Genomic DNA, 23,140 nt, shown 5'->3' on the forward strand with positions numbered 1-23,140 from the left:
GCCGCGGCGGTCGAATTTCTTTGGAGGAGAAATTCTAGAGGCCCGTGTACTGTGCGATGTCAGTGCACGTTAAAGAACCCCAGGTGGTCGAAATTTCCGGAGCCCTCCACTACGTCGTCTCTCATAGTCTTAGTCGCTTTGGGACGTTAAACCCCATAAACCAACAACCAACCAACCATATTTTCCTTCTTTATGTTCGCTTGTTTGGCTCCGAACCAAGTTAGTCTTGTACGTTTTCGTGGTTTTTATGAACAGGTGGATATGCTCTTGAAAAGCTGAGTGGTGTCACTGCGTTTGTCATTTGCACCCCCACGGCCTAAGAAACAGCGACGGGCTATTTTACTATTTCGAGGCGTCAACGCAGGACTGCATCATACAGGGTGTCACTGCATGTTTGACACACGCAGACACGCAGAAACGCAGGCAGTTTTGCGGTTACATTCGGATCAAGCTATATAACCAGCTATGTGTCAGAAATGCCACTCCGCTCAATGACTACTTCGAAGCCATGGCGATCACATATATAAGAATGCTGCGGATAGTGAACTTTTCGTTAGTGTTAATGTAGTTCAGAGCTCTTTAATATTACCAGTTGCGAAACTTCCTATAAAAGACATGTACCAAAAAACGGCGATCTGGGGCGACCACAAGCTGTGTTTTTACGGATTGTCGCGCCGTTAGGGGTGAATAACGTAGACTGTGTTCAAGTTCTAAACTTCTAGATTGCTGATAAATGCACAACTGACTGGCAGAAAAAAACAAACAAACAAAATTAGCGAAACGCATTCGTTACCAAAACTCTTACAATAAAGACCGAGAGATAAATAAAGAGGAGAAAGAAGAAAAAAAAAGCTTTAGAAGACAATGGCGACATACGGCAACAGCTTTTCTTGGCCGCTTCTATATGGTGCTGCCATCCTTAAGCACCCGCGGAGTGGCTACTGGGGCTAGTCATTTCTTGAAGCGTAAAATTCCTCCCGCATACTCGTCCCCCGAAGTACATCGATGAACACCAGCTCTATCCATCTTACATGCACAGTTTTCGGCCAGGCCTTTATACCCGAAATATCTTTTTCCTTCTCGAACATGTGTCCTCAATGGCCTCCCCCATGGCAGAGATTATCTGCTCACTGTGGACCTTAAAGGCGCATTCGATAATATCTCCCATCACGCCAAACTGAAAGCACTCGACTCGATCAAGTGGGGGCCCCGCATCTTTCTATAAATCACTGCATTCTCATCGAACCACACAGCCACCATCGGTATCGGCTCCACACGTTCATCCCCTTTCATCACACCCAATAAAGGCATTCCCCAGGGCTCAGTCATCACCCCACTCCTTTCCAACATCCTGACGACCAGGCTAGAACGCAACCTCTATACTTCCTCACATGCATGGGCTGCACATTTTACGCTGATGACATCACCATCTGCTCCACCCCTGCTTCGCTGGCCGATAATGAAGCCGCTCTCCAATCCGTGATACATACAATGCAAGCTTTTGTCACCTCAAGTGTCATGCACTGTGCCCCAGAAAAATCGCAAGTCATCCGTGTCCATGGCCACAACTACTTATCGCCGGAACGCACTGACCTCCAAATACATAACCGCCCAACACGGAGCACCAACTCATATACGTCGTTGGCCTCTGGCTTCAGCGAGATGAGCGCCCTACCCTTACCATTACTACTGTTCGAACGAGTGCCCTCAACACCGTCCGAATGATACGACGGTTTGCTGGCCATCGAAAGGGCATGCATGAAAAGAACACCCTCCTTCTGGTCACAGCCTTCGCTATAAGCCGCATTCGATACGGCCTGTCCTCCCGTTTCAATAACTCCCGCTTCATGTGGACAAACGTGGTACTTTTTTTTTTAATATGGCTTGACAAAAATTTCATTGAAACTTTGCGATTGAAGACATTCCCCGCAATACCTCTGATATACCTCTAGAAATACCTCTAGATACTGTAAGTAGTAGCTTGGCAGAACTCTTGGTCAAATCTCAAATTTTTTTCCACAAGTTATGAGAAAAAAATAGTTAAAATACGTGTTTACTTCCAGATCGTTAACAATAAACAAGCTTACTTGTTTTTCTTCTCCATGCTTCGGCGGCCTGTCACTCCTGCTCTGCCTGTAAGTAAACTTTGACTCGACCGTGTCACCACTGAAAAAAGAAATGATTAGTCCATCGAAAAACAGGTTCACTAAAATGAACCAGCTTCATATTAGAGGAATATGTTTTCAGACATGAAAACACTGCCTGAATGAAAAGTAAATAAAACACGGGGACTGAAACATGACCAGCGGATTTTGAGCCCATCTCCCACAATCGTTCTAGGCGAATACAATCTGCGAGAGCTCTACCGCTCCTGCGAATAAATCAAGTCGTGCAAGTGGAATCAAAACGAGGTTTAGTAGAGTGCGCGTTCCGAGACAGAACCAAGCCTGGCAGTGCAATGCAAGGAAAGCTTCACAACAAACGGTTTCAGATGACTCGCGTTTCCAGGGACTGATGTTTCATAGACACAATGATGCATCAATTTTTTGTATATTCCTGCTCTGTGCCGGTTCCCTCGGCTACTCACAGTGTGTCAGGTTTCGCGGACACCTCTTATCGGGGTCCAAAATAGGAGAGGCTGGGTTTTGCTCGTAGTCAATAAGAAAGAGTGTGTGACAGCACCGTTATTTTCGATGCTACGATCGGCTTTGTGCCGAACGTCACGGTGACATTAGCGGCGGTGATGTGCTTGGATATTGTTTCACGGCAACCACCACAGCAGCAAAACTGTCTTTCGGCGCCGCCTTTCGAAGATGTTTCACAAGAAACAACGGTAAGAATGTATGGCAGGCGTAGAATGTCGCGGCAACTTACGAACTGAAAGAAGATCTCAGCATCGAATCTCTACAGAATAGCGGGGAGAATCAGCATCATATGTGCGTATGCGATGTGTTGTCATCGCCATGACTGTTGTCTTTATGAATGCTTATTGCTAAAATCCCCCTCCGTCACTCTTCAACGGGAAGCACATGCGATGCCGCCATCGATGGTAAGTTATCTAAACAATCTTACTCGAAGGGCCAGAAATTACTTTTACGGAACGCCGGTCATGAACTCGACGGGTGCATTTCTGCATTCCAGGCAGTACCATGAGCATGCGCCTTCCTTTGACTCGTTAACTGGCGAAGATTAACGACAATGAGCCATTAATGGGTATTACTCCACAGGAGCACTTCCCACGAACGCTCACGAATACTCTCGAACACTCAGGTCGGTAGTTTTCTTTGAGCACAATTAAAACACATGCTGTTTTTAGAAGACTAGTCGCATCTTTGACCATGTAATTTTATCGCTTTACTGATTGCGTGCTTAGCGTGCTTACCATGGAAAAATCCTGCAAGAATTTCGTGCATACTCTTAACACAGTTAAACACTCATTTTTTTTTTTCAAATTGATTGCAGAGTGGAATGAATTGCCGAAGTGTGCAGTGAACATCCCGAATGTAGAAACGTTTGTTGATCATTTGAGAGCCTTCTGTATGTGAAACCCTTGTGTTTTTGGTTTCTTTTTTCGCATCATCGTTTGCTCTTGCATGACGCTCGTGCATATCTTGTTTTTTATTTGTATCTGTGCTCTTCCTGCTTGGAGTCAAGCGACTCCACAGAATGAGTGAATAAATAAATAAATAAATAAATAAATAAATAAATAAATAAATAAATAAATAAATTGTAAAGAGGAAGATGATCAGCAGTCAGAGCAGCAGTACCGAGGCGAGGCGCGAGACGAGAAGACTGACGATCGTCAGCTGAAGCAGCAGAGCCGACACGCGGCGCGAGACGAGAGCGTGAACTGTTCCGTGAATTGAAATAAATAAATAAATAAATAAATAAATAAATAAATAAATAAATAAATAAATAAATAAATAAATAAATAAATAAATAAATAAATAAATAAATAAAATCACTGGGAGTTGTATGGCCGGTTTGGGGAACCTTGCTTAAAACAAGATTAGGATTTTCGAGGCGCAGTATCTCGGCCCACGAATGCAGTGCTAAACGTTTGTATTTATTATTTCTCAAACACGCATTCGAAAGCGTTTTTGTTTTTGTATTATGGGACTAAAAAGCCAAGACATGTCAGTTAACGAATATCATAATTTTTTAAGACCAACTAAAAAGAAATCACTTTCCACGAAGTTCGCGCATCAGACACTACTACAAAGAGGAATTCGCTAACTTTGAACACAAAAGAATAAAATGCTTACGCTGGCGTAAGAGAAAGAAGCCAACAGCCACAGAAACCAACGGACACAGGGGATTTCTTTCTTTTTTTATTTTGTGGTGTTGATCAATTTAGAATAATACTGAATACGTTACCGCTTAAAGCTAATTGATAAGAAAAGCAGTAGAAAAAACAACCACTGCCGCCGGTGGGATCCGAACCCACGACCTCCGAATTTCGCGTCCGGTGCTCTACCTCTGAGCTACGGCGACGGCTGTCAAGTCTTCTGCTTTCGGGGGTATTTATGTTTACAAATAACCTAACTTGAGAGTGTTCATCAGCGCCACCCGCGTTCGTAAGCGGCGGACGTAGCACATCCTGAGGTACCGCTGGTGTGACGTAGAACGTCATCTAAAGGCGAGAGTGGAAGCTGTGTGAGAACCCTCTTATGCTTCCTATAGCATCATGGCTGCCAGAACCGAGACCCTCGCTAAGCAATTAAGCAAGCAAGGGGAGGGAAATGAGGGGCTCGTTATAAATATGAGAAAGAAGCCAACAGCCACAGAAACCAACGGACACAGGGGATTTCTTTCTTTTTTTATTTTGTGGTGTTGATCAATTTAGAATAATACTGAATATGTTACCGCTTAAAGCTAATTGATAAGAAAAGCAGAAGAAAAAACAACCACTGCCGCCGGTGGGATCCGAACCCACGACCTCCGAATTTCGCGTCCGGTGCTCTACCTCTGAGCTACGGCGACGGCTGTCAAGTCTTCTGCTTTCGGGGGTATTTATGTTTACAAATAACCTAACTTGAGAGTGTTCATCAGCGCCACCCGCGTTCGTAAGCGGCGGACGTAGCACATCCTGAGGTACCGCTGGTGTGACGTAGAACGTCATCTAAAGGCGAGAGTGGAAGCTGTGTGAGAACCCTCTTATGCTTCCTATAGCATCATGGCTGCCAGAACCGAGACCCTCGCTAAGCAATTAAGCAAACAAGGGGAGGGAAATGAGGGGCTCGTTATAAATATGAGAAAGAAGCCAACAGCCACAGAAACCAACGGACACAGGGGATTTCTTTCTTTTTTTTATTTTGTGGTGTTGATCAATTTAGAATAATACTGAATATGTTACCGCTTAAAGCTAATTGATAAGAAAAGCAGAAGAAAAAACAACCACTGCCGCCGGTGGGATCCGAACCCACGACCTCCGAATTTCGCGTCCGGTGCTCTACCTCTGAGCTACGGCGACGGCTGTCAAGTCTTCTGCTTTCGGGGGTATTTATGTTTACAAATAACCTAACTTGAGAGTGTTCATCAGCGCCACCCGCGTTCGTAAGCGGCGGACGTAGCACATCCTGAGGTACCGCTGGTGTGACGTAGAACGTCATCTAAAGGCGAGAGTGGAAGCTGTGTGAGAACCCTCTTATGCTTCCTATAGCATCATGGCTGCCAGAACCGAGACCCTCGCTAAGCAATTAAGCAAACAAGGGGAGGGAAATGAGGGGCTCGTTATAAATATGAGAAAGAAGCCAACAGCCACAGAAACCAACGGACACAGGGGATTTCTTTCTTTTTTTATTTTGTGGTGTTGATCAATTTAGAATAATGCTGAATATGTTACCGCTTAAAGCTAATTGATAAGAAAAGCAGAAGAAAAAACAACCACTGCCGCCGGTGGGATCCGAACCCACGACCTCCGAATTTCGCGTCCGGTGCTCTACCTCTGAGCTACGGCGACGGCTGTCAAGTCTTCTGCTTTCGGGGGTATTTATGTTTACAAATAACCTAACTTGAGAGTGTTCATCAGCGCCACCCGCGTTCGTAAGCGGCGGACGTAGCACATCCTGAGGTACCGCTGGTGTGACGTAGAACGTCATCTAAAGGCGAGAGTGGAAGCTGTGTGAGAACCCTCTTATGCTTCCTATAGCATCATGGCTGCCAGAACCGAGACCCTCGCTAAGCAATTAAGCAAACAAGGGGAGGGAAATGAGGGGCTCGTTATAAATATGAGAAAGAAGCCAACAGCCACAGAAACCAACGGACACAGGGGATTTCTTTCTTTTTTTTATTTTGTGGTGTTGATCAATTTAGAATAATACTGAATATGTTACCGCTTAAAGCTAATTGATAAGAAAAGCAGAAGAAAAAACAACCACTGCCGCCGGTGGGATCCGAACCCACGACCTCCGAATTTCGCGTCCGGTGCTCTACCTCTGAGCTACGGCGACGGCTGTCAAGTCTTCTGCTTTCGGCGGTATTTATGTTTACAAATAACCTAACTTGAGAGTGGTCATCAGCGCCACCCGCGTTCGTAAGCGGCGGACGTAGCACATCCTGAGGTACCGCTGGTGTGACGTAGAACGTCATCTAAAGGCGAGAGTGGAAGCTGTGTGAGAACCCTCTTATGCTTCCTATAGCATCATGGCTGCCAGAACCGAGACCCTCGCTAAGCAATTAAGCAAGCAAGGGGAGGGAAATGAGGGGCTCGTTATAAATATGAGAAAGAAGCCAACAGCCACAGAAACCAACGGACACAGGGGATTTCTTTCTTTTTTTATTTTGTGGTGTTGATCAATTTAGAATAATGCTGAATATGTTACCGCTTAAAGCTAATTGATAAGAAAAGCAGAAGAAAAAACAACCACTGCCGCCGGTGGGATCCGAACCCACGACCTCCGAATTTCGCGTCCGGTGCTCTACCTCTGAGCTACGGCGACGGCTGTCAAGTCTTCTGCTTTCGGGGGTATTTATGTTTACAAATAACCTAACTTGAGAGTGTTCATCAGCGCCACCCGCGTTCGTAAGCGGCGGACGTAGCACATCCTGAGGTACCGCTGGTGTGACGTAGAACGTCATCTAAAGGCGAGAGTGGAAGCTGTGTGAGAACCCTCTTATGCTTCCTATAGCATCATGGCTGCCAGAACCGAGACCCTCGCTAAGCAATTAAGCAAACAAGGGGAGGGAAATGAGGGGCTCGTTATAAATATGAGAAAGAAGCCAACAGCCACAGAAACCAACGGACACAGGGGATTTCTTTCTTTTTTTATTTTGTGGTGTTGATCAATTTAGAATAATACTGAATATGTTACCGCTTAAAGCTAATTGATAAGAAAAGCAGAAGAAAAAACAACCACTGCCGCCGGTGGGATCCGAACTTACGACCTCCGAATTTCGCGTCCGGTGCTCTACCTCTGAGCTACGGCGACGGCTGTCAAGTCTTCTGCTTTCGGGGGTATTTATGTTTACAAATAACCTAACTTGAGAGTGTTCATCAGCGCCACCCGCGTTCGTAAGCGGCGGACGTAGCACATCCTGAGGTACCGCTGGTGTGACGTAGAACGTCATCTAAAGGCGAGAGTGGAAGCTGTGTGAGAACCCTCTTATGCTTCCTATAGCATCATGGCTGCCAGAACCGAGACCCTCGCTAAGCAATTAAGCAAACAAGGGGAGGGAAATGAGGGGCTCGTTATAAATATGAGAAAGAAGCCAACAGCCACAGAAACCAACGGACACAGGGGATTTCTTTCTTTTTTTATTTTGTGGTGTTGATCAATTTAGAATAATACTGAATATGTTACCGCTTAAAGCTAATTGATAAGAAAAGCAGAAGAAAAAACAACCACTGCCGCCGGTGGGATCCGAACCCACGACCTCCGAATTTCGCGTCCGGTGCTCTACCTCTGAGCTACGGCGACGGCTGTCAAGTCTTCTGCTTTCGGGGGTATTTATGTTTACAAATAACCTAACTTGAGAGTGTTCATCAGCGCCACCCGCGTTCGTAAGCGGTGGACGTAGCACATCCTGAGGTACCGCTGGTGTGACGTAGAACGTCATCTAAAGGCGAGAGTGGAAGCTGTGTGAGAACTCTCTTATGCTTCCTATAGCATCATGGCTGCCAGAACCGAGACCCTCGCTAACCAATTAAGCAAACAAGGGGAGGGAAATGAGGGGCTCGTTATAAATATGAGAAAGAAGCCAACAGCCACAGAAACCAACGGACACAGGGGATTTCTTTCTTTTTTTATTTTGTGGTGTTGATCAATTTAGAATAATACTGAATATGTTACCGCTTAAAGCTAATTGATAAGAAAAGCAGAAGAAAAAACAACCACTGCCGCCGGTGGGATCCGAACCCACGACCTCCGAATTTCGCGTCCGGTGCTCTACCTCTGAGCTACGGCGACGGCTGTCAAGTCTTCTGCTTTCGGGGGAATTTATGTTTACAAATAACCTAACTTGAGAGTGTTCATCAGCGCCACCCGCGTTCGTAAGCGGCGGACGTAGCACATCCTGAGGTACCGCTGGTGTGACGTAGAACGTCATCTAAAGGCGAGAGTGGAAGCTGTGTGAGAACCCTCTTATGCTTCCTATAGCATCATGGCTGCCAGAACCGAGACCCTCGCTAAGCAATTAAGCAAACAAGGGGAGGGAAATGAGGGGCTCGTTATAAATATGAGAAAGAAGCCAACAGCCACAGAAACCAACGGACACAGGGGATTTCTTTCTTTTTTTATTTTGTGGTGTTGATCAATTTAGAATAATACTGAATATGTTACCGCTTAAAGCTAATTGATAAGAAAAGCAGAAGAAAAAACAACCACTGCCGCCGGTGGGATCCGAACTTACGACCTCCGAATTTCGCGTCCGGTGCTCTACCTCTGAGCTACGGCGACGGCTGTCAAGTCTTCTGCTTTCGGGGGTATTTATGTTTACAAATAACCTAACTTGAGAGTGTTCATCAGCGCCACCCGCGTTCGTAAGCGGCGGACGTAGCACATCCTGAGGTACCGCTGGTGTGACGTAGAACGTCATCTAAAGGCGAGAGTGGAAGCTGTGTGAGAACCCTCTTATGCTTCCTATAGCATCATGGCTGCCAGAACCGAGACCCTCGCTAAGCAATTAAGCAAACAAGGGGAGGGAAATGAGGGGCTCGTTATAAATATGAGAAAGAAGCCAACAGCCACAGAAACCAACGGACACAGGGGATTTCTTTCTTTTTTTATTTTGTGGTGTTGATCAATTTAGAATAATACTGAATATGTTACCGCTTAAAGCTAATTGATAAGAAAAGCAGAAGAAAAAACAACCACTGCCGCCGGTGGGATCCGAACCCACGACCTCCGAATTTCGCGTCCGGTGCTCTACCTCTGAGCTACGGCGACGGCTGTCAAGTCTTCTGCTTTCGGGGGCTTCTTTCTCATATTTATAACGAGCCCCTCATTTCCCTCCCCTTGTTTGCTTAATTGCTTAGCGAGGGTCTCGGTTCTGGCAGCCATGATGCTATAGGAAGCATAAGAGGGTTCTCACACAGCTTCCACTCTCGCCTTTAGATGACGTTCTACGTCACACCAGCGGTACCTCAGGATGTGCTACGTCCGCCGCTTACGAACGCGGGTGGCGCTGATGAACACTCTCAAGTTAGGTTATTTGTAAACATAAATACCCCCGAAAGCAGAAGACTTGAAAGCCGTCGCCGTAGCTCAGAGGTAGAGCACCGGACGCGAAATTCAGAGGTCGTGGGTTCGGATCCCACCGGCGGCAGTGGTTGTTTTTTCTTCTGCTTTTCTTATCAATTAGCTTTAAGCGGTAACATATTCAGTATTATTCTAAATTGATCAACACCACAAAATAAAAAAAAGAAAGAAATCCCCTGTGTCCGTTGGTTTCTGTGGCTGTTGGCTTCTTTCTCATATTTATAACGAGCCCCTCATTTCCCTCCCCTTGTTTGCTTAATCTTTTACGCTGGCGTAAGTGCTACGCGAATAGCTGATAGGTCTTTTGATCTGCATGACCACTGTTGAAAAGAATAACGATAACTCAGAATTTTGTGCGCTCAAAGAGCGGATAAAAATTGGAGGAGACAGGGTATGAAGCGAGAGCGTTAACGAGTTAATGCCTGTAAATGCATAAGATCATTCTACATTTTACATTCATAGATCCCTGGGAGCCCTCACACCACTCCTGGTCCAGTTTCCTTTCTTAAAAAAACAATTTCCATTTCATCGCGTACAGCCGCCGCGCGCCAGTCGGAAGAGGGCACACTAATAACTAACTCAGATGCTATGCATAGTGGATTTGTGTCATTTATATCAAGAACACAACGCGCAGTTGTTCAGAGCTGGTCCCCCACCAATACGGAATCTGACACACATGTAAGCATAAGACACCTGTTCTTGGATATATCTCGCCTAGATGCCATTTGTGACCTGCATTATCAAAGCATATTTATTTGTAGATGTTTGAGTAACAGGGTACGATTGATGCGTGTCAAGATCTTCCTTCGTTTTTTTTTTTTACAATAAATTGATATCGTGAAAGTCACATAAAGTGAAATAATTGTTCCACTGAAAGCATAGTTAAGAAACAAAACTCTTTGGCCGATCCCCTGGTTTATTCCCCGACGTCGAACACGCCAGTTCCATATCCCATTGTGAAAAGCAGTGCAGACGTGCGCAATAACAGTAAGATGTCATTCACAAAAATTGTTCTCTTTCTTTCAAGGCACAGTCGTGGAAAGGTGCGCTGGAGGCGGTTTGTTGGAGTATCCGTACAGGAAGAAAGACGGAAAGGGGATAGGGGGATGTTCACTAATACATTCAAAGATAAGCTGAAACCGTTTTTAGGCGGATTACTTATTTCCCCCTCCACCAATGACATACAAGAGAACCTGCTGGGCAGACAACGAACTTGTGCTCTCATCATCATCATGACGATGATGATCGTGATGCAAATAAACTCGCAATGGCTCACTGTTCTGCAGCATTCGTGGCTGGCGTCGCGCTGATTTTGCCTTATTGGTTAGCAACACAGAGTGCGTGTATATTCACAGGTCGGCATGGCTGCTTCGAAAACTATTTACATCGGTGGAAACAGGTGCAGCATTTCTGGCAAAGCGGCGCTGACAGACAAAACGACTGTGCTTATTAATAAGGCCCAAGAAATGCATCGCCCACCTCGCCCGCTACTCAAAAGCCCTCCCTCTCTGTGGTCTGAGCCCACGCGTTCTTTTTTCCCGGACACCTCATTTCCTGTCACCTCTTCCGGCAGTACGCAGATACTTCAGCGAGTGCAGCATGCGCTCGATGATCCTGCACGTACGCGTCTGTTAGCCCCGGGCGACGGCATCAGCAGCCTCGCTCATCTACTCGACAATGTCTTGCTGCGTGTGACAGCCTAGATCGTTGCCACCGTCGCCTGCGGAGGCGATACGCCTGCTAGTGCTCGTCGGACGCATCACGTTCAGGGAGCACAACGAGGTGAAGACGCCTCTCTCGTTAGCAGGCCGCTCTTGACGAGTCTTTTCGCTAGGGCGGATCCCAGATAGGAAGAAAAAGGAAATCAAAAATAAAGTTGGAAGGAAATCCGCACCCAACAGATATGCAGCAGTGCTGGTTAAAGGTAACCGACGATAAAGGAAAAGAGGCGAAAGGAGCCCGAAGCCTAGAACTGAGGCGAAAAGCCAGTTTGAAGGAAAAGAAGAATGGACTCAACGATGGTGGGCTCCACAGTGGGAGTTAAGAGGACGCTGGGTTGTCGCGGAAATTAGAGTCATTGGAAAACATTAAAGTGACTTTAGAGGTCAGCGGTGGACGCTTATTGCCAGCCAGAACGTTGCGCAAATAGCACAGTGGTGATAGTAAACGCACTAGATGGCTGGCCGGAAGCCTGTATTAGGAAAGGTGCTAAAAAAAGTGAGAAAAGACAAACACAAAGACAGGATATGAGCGACAGGATATGAGCAAGTATAAAGAAAGGGGGATGGGAGATGAATTAAACGGTGAGATATGCGAACGTGTGAATAAAAACTACGGGCCGAGTAAAAACAAGATATTTGTAATCGGGGCAAAACTGAAAAGTTCAGCAAGAATACAGGTGGGGAAAGTGGTTCAAAAATTTTTCAGGGCTTACCAAGGCCAAATTGGAAAGTTATGGGAAAGTTAACAGAAGCGGTTAAAAAGCCAATGTGATAGGCGAAACAACCGGAGGGATAAAAGACATTAATCAAGATGGCCTCCGAGGAACCAACGCCCATGGGATAATGTCAGAGCCACTGCCTAACAACACAGGTCATTTTGGACTCCCACCAGCAGACATTCGAAAGTATGAGAACCGGAACCGAGACTAGTGCTTATCGCGGGTAAACGGCACGCCACCTACCATAGAAATTACAGCATACATTCTTATTTTGAAACTTGGAACTTTTACCAAACGGGCAAAATTAGTGCGAGTGCAGGCAGATCACAAAAACGGGTCAAATGAAGGGTCAGCTCGCAGATGGGAGCTTTTTCTTGTCCTAGCAGATTGTGCCATGTTTATTGACCTTGCACTGCCTGCATTTTCCACTGGATGTCTCTCGTTATATCTTCTCTAGGGCACACGCGGCGGTGGCTCACTGGTTAGAGCGCTCGGCTGCTGAGACCGAGGACACGGGTTGAAACCCATGTACAGTAGGATGTCCGTGCATGTCAAGAATCCCCCAGTGGTTTGATTAATCCGGAACCATCCGATGCGGTGTCTTTCTTTAAACCTCGTACTCCGTATACCGTACCTTGCCTAGTCCTTAGCACATGCTATGCCTAGTTAGCACATGCTATGCCTCTGCGACAGCTATCTGGTTTCTTTGCGCTGCTGAGTATTTCCTTTGCGCGGACTGATGCTCGCAAGCTTTTCGATCTTCCACGGTCGGAAGTGTTGCTTGGTTACTAGCCTGCCTGCTTTCAGTTAGTATTCTTTTATTTTTGCGGAACGCGTAAAAAGGCAGTCTATAGAGTGCCCTTCTATAGGATTGCAGTCTATAGGCAGATCACAAAAACGGATCAAATGAAGCGGCAGCTCGCAGACCGGAGCTCTTTCTTGTTCTAGCAGATTGTGCCATACTTATTGACCTTGCGCTGTCATGTGCCATCGCATATGTCTCGTTATATCTTCTCTAGGGCTCACGCCGCGGTGGCTCAGTGGTTTGGGCGCTTGGCTGCTGAGACCGAGGACACGAGTTGAAACTCATGCACCGTACGATATCCGTGCATGTCAAGAATACCTCAGTGGTTTAAATTAATCCGGAACCGTTCGATGCAGTGCCGTTTTTTAAACCTCGTACTCTGTATTCCATACCTTGCCTAGTCCTTGCCTAGTCTGGTTTCTTTGCGCTTCTGAGTTTTTTCTTTGCGTGGACTGATGCTCGCAAGCTTTGCCATCTTCTCCGGTCGAAAGTGTTGCTTGGTGACAAGCCTGGCCTGCTTTCATTTAGGTTTCTTTTTTAATTTTTGCGGAGCGCCTAAAGCGGCAGTCGATAGAGCTGCCTTCTTTAGGATTCCACTCTATCGGATGTCAGTCGTAATTAAGATCACTGCTATTGCAGGAGGTACCTGCCACCGCCTTAGCCCTGTGGTGGCGCTGAACATTGATATGGTGTTCATATGGCCCTAGGGTCTAGATATAACAGTGGTCATGTAAATAAATCTGCGGTTGAAGTTCGCAAAAAGCGATTGGAAGATTGGCGGCTGAAAATCAGAGAAGTGACATAATTTTAGAAGTGTAGGAGACCGTAATGAGAGAAAATGGTGAGTTTTAATGACAATTTACAACACAGGTAAACAAAAAAAAAGCCTAGCACGGAGGCAATTACTCACAATTTATTTCAAAGGAGACGCTCTTATCTGCCATCCATCCATGGGTTGGCAGGTAAGGAGGTACAACATGCGCAATGAAATAGTTTTAGCGCAATACACAGGGGCGATCACACAGGTACAGACTAGAGAGAACCACGGACTAATGTTTATTCTCAAGCCACTCGAGATAGACTTCATATCTAATGGTGATAGATATATCCTATATAAGTGCTTACGATATGTACGTAGTCATGTGTTGACTCTTTGTGATCCGGGGGGCTAGCAAACGCGATACCAACGCAGGAGACATTCACGTACTGGTAAATGAGACTCCGGTAGCCAGAGTTGACAAAATCAGGGTCCTAGGACTTATAATACAGGACAATAGAAAGAACACAGAGACAATAAACAGGCTTAAGTCCACAATTAAGATGACAACCAGGCTCATAAGGCGAATAGCTAACAAAAGACGGGGAGTCAAAGAGAAAGATCTTTGCCGAATGGTTCAGGCTTTCGTGATAAGCAGAATAGTTTACACCGTTCCCTACCTCAAGCTAGGGCTAGCGGAACAGAACAAAATAGATGGGATCATAAGGCAGGCATATAAAGCAGCATTGGGGCTGCCCCACTGCACTCCTACGGAAAGACTTCTTAAACTGGGGATCTACAACACCATCACGGAACTATGCGAGGCACATATATTTGCGCAATTAAGGAGGCTTGCGACCTCACCCCCGGGGAGAAAGGTCCTGAGCAACCTAGGATTACATGATAGAATTCCGGAAAGAAACGCGCAGGCAAAATTACAGACCAAGGTTAGAAAATTACTCACTATTAAACCACTTCCAAAAAACATGCACCCTGCTTTTCACGAAGGCAGGAGGAGAGCCAGAGCAAAGGCCCTTGAAGCCAAGCTCGAAGGCTCGGAATACACAACCTATGTAGACGCGGCGGAATACGAAGGAGGCGACTCCTTTGTGGTCGTGGCCGTGAACGACTCGGGTGAAACATTAACGGCCGGTTCGGTCAAAACAAAAACCTCAGGGACAGCGGAGGAGGCGGCTATCGCCATGGCAATGGCCAGCACCAAAGCATTCTCCATAATTAGCGACTCCAAGGTAGCTATCAACAATTTTGCGCGGGGTATGATCTCCCAGGAGGCAGAACGAATATTAAGACACAAAGACTGGGACCAAGGAGAGGTGGAACTAATATGGGTGCCGGCACAGGAAACGAGTTGGCTCACAGTATAGCTCGAGGTTATGTCAGCCGAGCAGTGAGCCGGGTTGAGTCCCCAAATTTCACGAGAGATGCATTCATATCATTTCACGAATGCACCAATCAGTTTAAACTGTAAAGGAGGATCTATCCGCCACCAGACAAAAAGCTCGACAAAAGCCAGGAGGTAACGTGGCGTCGGCTCCAGACGCGAGCCTTCTTTAGCCCGTCGAGACTAGCACACGTGTAACCAACACAATACAACGCTACTTGCAAACAATGCGGCGAGATAGCCGGATATGACCACATTTTATGGAGCTGCAAAAAGGCGCCGCCACCGTCGGACCTACTGCCAGTCCCTTCTCTGGAGCGGTGGGAGGCTATACTGGCCAGCTCAGACCCGTTGACGCAAGTCCGGGCCACTGAGTGGGCTCACAAGGTCTCCAAGAGCCATGGGCTCGAAGCCACCTAGTATAATGCCCACTAGGGCTCAGTGCTGACAATAAACGTTTTCCAATCCAAATTGAGAATACGTGGTTTGAAAATAAACGCCTCTTGGTAGTTGGTTCTACTCTGTGTCTTTTCGTTCTCGATCGGTCCCCGTCTTCTGCACTAATATTATCTTATATGAAACATGCACTGACCAGCTCAACTAAAGCAATATTCCGGTACACGCACAATGTAGGCCTATCCCGTGCTTTCTGAGCACGTTCTAGTGCGCCTTAATATCCGGTCGGAAATGACATGGGTTCGGTGATACCGCTTCATGATGATGACAACGTTCTCATAATTTGCTGCCATTATTTTGCTTTTTAGAGTTCAGAGTTCAGTGTTTACAGACCTGTGTACTGCAGCAGGGTTACCTATCGACGAGACCCTGAACGTGTGGGTCGCCGTGTTCCCGCTGCCGGTGAATACAGCACTAAACAAAGCATTGTGCAGTCTGAAGACGTGGCTGCTCAAGCAGCAGTTGTTCCTGGGTAAGTTTCGCGAGTGTCTTCAGGTGTCCGGGTCCTCGCAGCCGTGCGACCGAAGCTACAAGAGCAACTTTCCTTTCATATGCTCGGACGTGAGCGCACCTTATGCTTTCTTCGTTTAGCGGCATTGGACATGTTACAGCCCGACGTCCTGCAAAATCCTGGTTCCTCCAACAGGTTGGCGTGGCAGTGGAGTCCGTTTGAGCTGTAGAAACGCAGCTGTGTGATTCGCATTAAAGGATGGAATGCTTTCTAATAGCCGCAGCAGCCACTGTGTAGCAGCAAAAATTGAGCAAAGAGGAAAGGTCTAGGCGAGTTGTCATGAGGGGTGCGTAGGGATACACCTCAAGGACGTGAGACAAATTCGCACAGACATGGTGGTTATGAAGCCGCATGCTTACTTTTCTCGAAGAGACACTTTTGGGCACCCGGAGGTGCTAGCGGCCTCGCGCAGGGAAGACGACAGCGAACTGTACGACGAAAACGATGTTATTGGCGAGTACGAGGCTTTAATTGTCTTTGAATTACAGCTTTCGCAAGGCTTACTATTTCTGAAAGCATTTCGCGTTGTAACCGCATTAACTTAGAGATTGATACGTGTTCCACGCAACTCCAAGCAAGATAATAATAACTGACACATATATTTCACTAAGGCTGATAAAGCGCGTATTTTTGCCGCTGTCACTTGCTGACTTAGCATAACTGAAAAAAAAAGCCCCTTTGTCTTCCTTTTATCAATAAAAGAAGAATCGAGGATAAGTTTTCGTGTTTCTCTGCTAAAAGCAAAACGCTTTCAACAAGGAGCTACCAAACAACTACATACAAAGATAAGACTGCTTCGATTATAGAATCTTGAAACGTTCTTCTAAGTGCATCTTCATTGTAAGCATCCGTTTTTCTAGGCTGTTAAAGTCAGATATAGCTCAAAAGGAAAGCGGCATATGCCACTCAAAAAAAGCACTTCAGCCAATGGCATCGTTATTAATCCGTCGTTAATCCTAAGTCAAGCTAGATTAATCCTCTGTCACAGGTGTGAAAACTTGGAGATCGCTTGAAAGCTGACATTTCTCTGAGCAGTCATCGATTGCGGTTCCGTAGGCTGATGCATAGTATGATAACCGCAAGTGAAAGAGTTCCGCGGTGTATAGAATTTGCATGCGCTGTTATTTGGTAAAAGCAGCTCGAATATCACGAGTATGTCATCTTAGAAATGATGTCATTGGAACCCTCTGTTCATTTCCTGCAACTTCTTGATCTTTGGAACTTTTGACAAATATCGGGTGGCTAAATGGTCAGGTAATCTTAATCAGTTTTTTGGTTTTTGATATTGAAAAACGACGGAATCCTATTTTCTTCCAAAGAGTATGAGATTTCCATTTTCCCTGGCTCACATCACGCGAGACTCCCTGCATTCGTGCTTCCCCTTGGGTGCCCAAGCTAAAACTTGAGAAAATGGAATTGGAAAAAAAAAGTTTCTCTGCCATGTGGCTTTGTTCTCAGAGTGTGCTCTGCTCTGTGGTCCCTTTTGTTGTGTTCTCATGCAAGGGCGCTAAGAATGTGAAAGTCACATGCCATTGTTATTGGCTTTTTTTGTTCCGAACTGAGTAAAAGATCACTTTGCGTTTTCAACGGAGTATTTTCGTTATAAACGCAATAGCTAAAGGTGGAATAAAAAAGTTCATACACGCAGCATTTAGTCATGCACGATCTTAATAAAGTGTGGGTGATCGGGATTATACTAGGTAGCATATATGATCGTTGTTTGGTTTATGGGGTTTAACGCCTGAAAGCGACTAAGACTATGAGGGGCGCCGCAGTGGAGGGCTCCGGATGATTTCGACCACCTGTGATTCTTTAATGTACATTGACATAGAACAGTAGACGGGTCTCTAGCATTCCGCCTCCATCGGAATGCGATGGCTGACCCGCGTCTATCGTGTCAGCAGCCGAGCACTACAACCACTGAGGCACCGCTGCGGCTGCATATTTAATGCCTTTGCTAGACGACCACTCGGCTGGAATATGCAATAACTAGGCTATGCGTAGAAGGTCTGAAGAGTAAGGCTATTTTTGAGGCTCGTGTTCGGAGTACTTGGGAGGTACAAAGTTACTCCGTTTAGCAATTACGGCAACTTTATTCTGACAAGAAAATTTCATCGAACTGTAGCTGTGAGACAGACGCTTAAATATATAAAGTGGAGAATTTACTTCGCGTTGCCATCATGAGGTGTGTGCGTTAAAGGCTGAGGCATACTGTATTTAAATACATTATCAGCGGTCTTTCTCCCTCCCCCCCCCCCAAAAAAAAAAAAAATATCTTTCCAAATTTGGGGGATGCGTTCATTTCGGAAAAAAACGAAGTGCTACAAACCGGACAAATGGTAGGCTAACATTGTATACATGACCTCATATAGCGTGCACTGCACACATGGCAGTGTAGCTTGGAAGAAAAGGCAGGCCTAGAAGACCAAGAACAAGAAAGTCTCGAAAGAATACAAAGGCCTCAATGGCGTTCTTTGAGATTGCATTTTTCTAGGTACTGGTCCCTCAGCGTTTCGCGGGTGTGTGTTAAATTTTTACAGCCACAGTCTTTCACGAACTCGACACCATTTACAACGAGAAAAATATCTTGTACAGCTTTCGTTGCAACGCCGAGCACCCACACGCTTTAGCATGCCATCCATAATGCATCAGCCATGGTGCGGAGGCCCCTCACTCTGTTAAGTTAGGGGTATAGACTAGCTTCACTTAGAGAAAGCGTGCTGCTTTGACGGCAGAGAGCCAGCAGCGTTGAAGAGATGAGATGGCGAGCCACTTTAAAGAACAAATGCGTCCACATCTAACTCTGAGACCTAAAAGTGGCCTCCCAAACTTTCAAGTAAAGTAAGCTGAGGAATGAGAATCAACAACATCAAACCCTTAGAGTACTGGAGAAAGCTAGCAAGAATTAAATTCCGCTTTAAACTCTACCATTCTCAGTTCCGTCTTGACCCTTCATTGTATATGAAACCTTCAACAACTAGAGTAACAAGGCATTGTCCTCCGCATAATTTATCTCCTTTGTTTGCCCACACCAATAACTTTAAATATTCTTTCTTTCCTCGAACTATAGCAGAATGGAACAACCTACCCCCTCATGTGTTTGTATCCGAAAATGTGCTTTCCGCCATTGAACAAGTACTTGACCGTTAACTATTGTCTGTTGTTTGTTGCGACTTGTTTTATTTTCATGCTCCGTATTGACTACATCGTTCCTACTGAATTCTGCTGTTGGTGTCGTCTCCTGCTAGTCGTCGGAGTTCTCTGTATGTTTATCCCACTTGGGCCTTAATGGCCTGCAGTATTGTATAAATAAATAAATAAAATAACAAATGAAATGAAACCGCACTTTCGTGTCGACGCACTATATGTGCCCGTTTGTCAGATTATAAAGGCAATCTCAGAGTAAATGGGCTTCAGAAAAAATAAGGTTATATATCCATCACTAGATATTCCCATAACCTGAACCTCACCGTTTTCTTTTGCCGCACTGAAGCGTTCAAGCATAGCTTCTTTCCTCTGGCCATTGAGCTCTGGAATTAGCTGGCTGCAAACGTTCGCTCGCTCCCCATGGAGGAGTTTTTGGCGGCCGTCGCCTGTTAGTGAATTTTTTTGAAAAGGCTGCGGTATTTATAAATTAAAAATATCTATTTCTGAGTGCCTCCACTTGTGCGATTTTTGCGAAAAAGATAACTGGCCCTTACGATTTGAGAGACTTGTTTGAGTAAAGTCCCCCACTCTGGTGTCATTACACCCATTCACCTTTTGTTTGGTTCAATCGACGTAAAGGGGAGCGGCAGTGCTTTGATGCAGAGGAAAGGACTGCAGTAGTTATGACCCGTGTTTTTTTTGTTTAAGTGAAAAAAGACTTTCGCAGATGTACAGTCGATTTTTGTTTCGTCTGGTTCAGTCACAAGCAGAGTACATTTTAGGTCCTTTTCTACTGTGAGGATGCACCTAAAATTTTTATTTCAGTGAAAAACACGCAATTGTGTTTGCAAAACTGTGTCCAAATATTTTTTTCTGAAAATCGGCGTAGTTACTCGATACTGCTGAAAGCGAATCAAGACCTCCAAGCTGCACCAGGGCTGGCTTATTTCACAGCGTGCGCTTAAATTAACTTGAGATAAGGAAAATTAGGAAATCGTAAGGAAATTAGGAATCGTGTGTAGGAAAATAAGAGAAAATTCAGAATAGGGCTGTTAGATTTGTTCTTGGTAATTATAAGCGGCAAGTTAGTATGACGGAAAGCAAACGAAAACTTAACTGGAAAGAGTTGAAGAACCGTAGAAGGTACATCAGATTAAAATTTTTCCATTAGATTTATTATTCGAAAACTGGCATAAACCGCGAACAATATATCCAGGCACCTCATTATATTTGAAAGTGATTGAACCACTGCTTGAAGGTCAGGGAATTTTCTTGCAAGGGTGACGTCTTGCGTTATTCTTTTTTTGTTAGAACTGTTCGGGACTGGAACAGTTTGCCATCGAGCATTGTATCTATCACATCTAATGAAGCATTTTTCCATGCACTGCAATAATTGTTCTATACCTATAATGAAGTCTGTATCCCCCTGCTTTAATGCCCTGCGGGGCGATGCAGGTAACTAATAAATAAATACACTAATAAATAAATAAAGATAACGCAGAGAGACAGGTGTATACCGTTGACAGGTGTACCGATGACAGTGTACCGCTCACAGGTGTACCGTTAAGGGACAGGAAGAGAGCAGGACGGGGTAGGGAAGAAACGCGGGTTAATGATATTCTAGACTAAATCAGGAATAAGAAATGGGCTTGGGCAGGGCATGTATTGCGAAGGCAAGGTAACCGCTGGTCCTTAAGGATAACAGACTGGATACCAAGAGAAGGCCAGCGTAGTAGAGGGCGGGGATAAAGGAGCTGACGGGGATAAGGTGGCCGGGGTTGGCACACCACAGGTTTAGTTGGAGAGATATGGGAGGGGCCTTTGTCTAGCGCTGGCCGTAGTCGAGCTGATGATGATGAACTTGAAATTATCCACAGATTCACGGTGATGTAATGAGAATCGCTGCACGCCAAAGGCTGGGGGGGGGGGGGGGGGGGGGGGGCTCCTTTGAGGGACATTTGCTCTACGTTCTTGAGTTATGTCCTATTGTAGTGCCCCTGTATACACTATAGAGGCATTCTAGCGCCACGCGCAGCGCAGCACTCCTTTACTCCTCGCACATGTCACCTGCACGGGCGAGGGGATTTAAGGCCGTCGCAGGTTGCCTCCTATAATAGCTTTTCGTCTCAAAATACGAGGAACGAAATAGGTAAACAAAGGAGCGAATCGTTTTCAGCTGCAGCTTAGCAGCTCCATACCCGACAATTCTCGACAAAAGCATTTTTGAGCGGCAAAGAGTTTATGAGTGAGATGTTATCGTATGTTGTAAGATTTGCACTATAACAATCGACATATCCGCAATCTTTCGTCCGCAGGCTTGCATTTTTTTTTTTGCTATTAGCATTTTGCTATCATCCAAAGCGTTCTTCACTGGTTTTCTATGGCAGTCTTAACTACTCGATGCGAGAGATGGAAACACTATAAAAGATAGATTTTGCTACATATTGGAACAATGTACAGCACTGTCAATATTTCCGTGCCCGTACATAACAATTTTCCGAGATTACAAATTTTTGTTTTAGAATCTTGAAGATGAATTTTTATCCCGTAAGGAATAATATTTTTGTAGTTGTATAAGCTAAAAACTGACTGTTCGGGACTTTAATCAAACTTTTAAGCACTAAACGTTCCACAAATATAGGGGAATATGCTTTGTTTTCTTCAGTTCTGCACCACATCTTTTTTTTTGCCGCAGTGTGTCTATTCATAATATCTAATTTATGTTTCACATATTTATCTCCAAAATCTTCAAATCAATTCCCCGTTGATGTCCTTTTTAACGCTTATTTTCTTCACAGGATGCTATGATTGCAGCTTGGTTGGCCTGCTTTCAAAGGACGAAACGAGATATTTGGGCGACAAAAAAACTACGAGAAACCCTCATCAGTGCCTTCGATGAGAACTCGACTCCAACTTCTCTGCCTTCAAAGCTATCCCACCAATAAGCTTCCTTCTTTCTGGCGTACTAGTTGCCCCCGAATACTTCCAAATGTTGATGCGCATTTCACACTCTGGCGTTAATGCTTCACATGCATGCGTTCTCGTGAAGTGTACAGTCTTTAACACAATCTTGATCTCGACAGATTGACTAATTTACTACAGAAGATGATGTTTCTTTACCCTTTAGAGATTTTACTTTAAAAATTGCGTGAAATACGTCGGTGTGGTTCGTGCAGGTGGATTACAGAGCAAGGCGGAGATCATATCCGTCATAGAACTCAATAATTAGCCGATTGAGTTACTGAACTGAACTAATAAATATTGTTTTTCTTTTTAGGCCACTAGATGACATTGAAAAATTGAATGCTCTCAATAACGAAACGTTGCCTATTGTTTATATGTTCTGAATCGCATTCGGTTCGCGATACAGCGTCAAAAATAACTTTTGAAGGTTCGTTCAGTTAGCTTTCAGGCGTAGAAAAGTTTTGAAATGACGTCGCTCGCATTTTTAATGTGTCATATATGATCGTCGTTTGTGCATTTCATGATGTAGCCGAAATTAAAACTATTTCTATGAATATGCCAGGCGCAGTGACGACATTTTGTAATTGTGCAATGCGAGAAAAACAGCTCAACGAGCTTTAAAATGCGTATTTTTGACGCTCGATATTTCTATAAACATTGCCGGTTAAGAATATTTAGAAACAGGGCTCAGTTGTGATGTTGACTGCATTCAGTTTTACACTATAATCACCCCCCCCCCCCCCCCCCCCGAAGTCAGGACTTAAAAAGTTGATGAGGTAAATTTAGTTAAAGGATCATCTAATTACGGAGCTCTGGCACGTGCACTACGTCCGTCTTGCTGTACTGTCCAGCTGAACGCATTTTCACTCAAACTTGCTTCGTTGGTAGGCGCCAGAAAACATTGTATTCCTTATCATTCCTTGGCTGCTTTTGGTTTGTACGTGGCGTTCGTTATTCTGT

At 45.2% G+C, this 23,140-nt stretch overlaps 9 non-coding genes across 9 annotated transcripts; all 9 read right to left on the bottom strand.

Annotated features, from left to right (window-relative positions):
* Positions 1–4,422: 4,422 nt before the first annotated feature.
* Positions 4,423–4,494, bottom strand: TRNAS-CGA (transfer RNA serine (anticodon CGA)). Its single transcript has one exon. It is a non-coding gene; the product is annotated as a tRNA-Ser (tRNA).
* Positions 4,495–4,911: 417 nt separating this feature from the next.
* On the bottom strand, positions 4,912–4,983 carry TRNAS-CGA (transfer RNA serine (anticodon CGA)). Its single transcript has one exon. It is a non-coding gene; the product is annotated as a tRNA-Ser (tRNA).
* Positions 4,984–5,401: 418 nt separating this feature from the next.
* TRNAS-CGA (transfer RNA serine (anticodon CGA)) lies at positions 5,402–5,473 on the bottom strand. Its single transcript has one exon. It is a non-coding gene; the product is annotated as a tRNA-Ser (tRNA).
* A 417-nt stretch (positions 5,474–5,890) lies between these two features.
* TRNAS-CGA (transfer RNA serine (anticodon CGA)) lies at positions 5,891–5,962 on the bottom strand. Its single transcript has one exon. It is a non-coding gene; the product is annotated as a tRNA-Ser (tRNA).
* Positions 5,963–6,380: 418 nt separating this feature from the next.
* TRNAS-CGA (transfer RNA serine (anticodon CGA)) lies at positions 6,381–6,452 on the bottom strand. Its single transcript has one exon. It is a non-coding gene; the product is annotated as a tRNA-Ser (tRNA).
* Positions 6,453–6,869: 417 nt separating this feature from the next.
* On the bottom strand, positions 6,870–6,941 carry TRNAS-CGA (transfer RNA serine (anticodon CGA)). The gene has a single exon. It is a non-coding gene; the product is annotated as a tRNA-Ser (tRNA).
* A 906-nt stretch (positions 6,942–7,847) lies between these two features.
* TRNAS-CGA (transfer RNA serine (anticodon CGA)) lies at positions 7,848–7,919 on the bottom strand. Its single transcript has one exon. It is a non-coding gene; the product is annotated as a tRNA-Ser (tRNA).
* A 417-nt stretch (positions 7,920–8,336) lies between these two features.
* On the bottom strand, positions 8,337–8,408 carry TRNAS-CGA (transfer RNA serine (anticodon CGA)). Its single transcript has one exon. It is a non-coding gene; the product is annotated as a tRNA-Ser (tRNA).
* Positions 8,409–9,314: 906 nt separating this feature from the next.
* Positions 9,315–9,386, bottom strand: TRNAS-CGA (transfer RNA serine (anticodon CGA)). Its single transcript has one exon. It is a non-coding gene; the product is annotated as a tRNA-Ser (tRNA).
* Between the last annotated feature and the right edge of the window lie 13,754 nt (positions 9,387–23,140).

The sequence above is a fragment of the Amblyomma mixtum genome, chromosome 2, assembly GCF_055824585.1.
Source record: "Amblyomma mixtum isolate Tamu chromosome 2, ASM5582458v1, whole genome shotgun sequence".
In the NCBI taxonomy this organism is placed as follows: Eukaryota; Metazoa; Arthropoda; class Arachnida; order Ixodida; family Ixodidae; genus Amblyomma; species Amblyomma mixtum.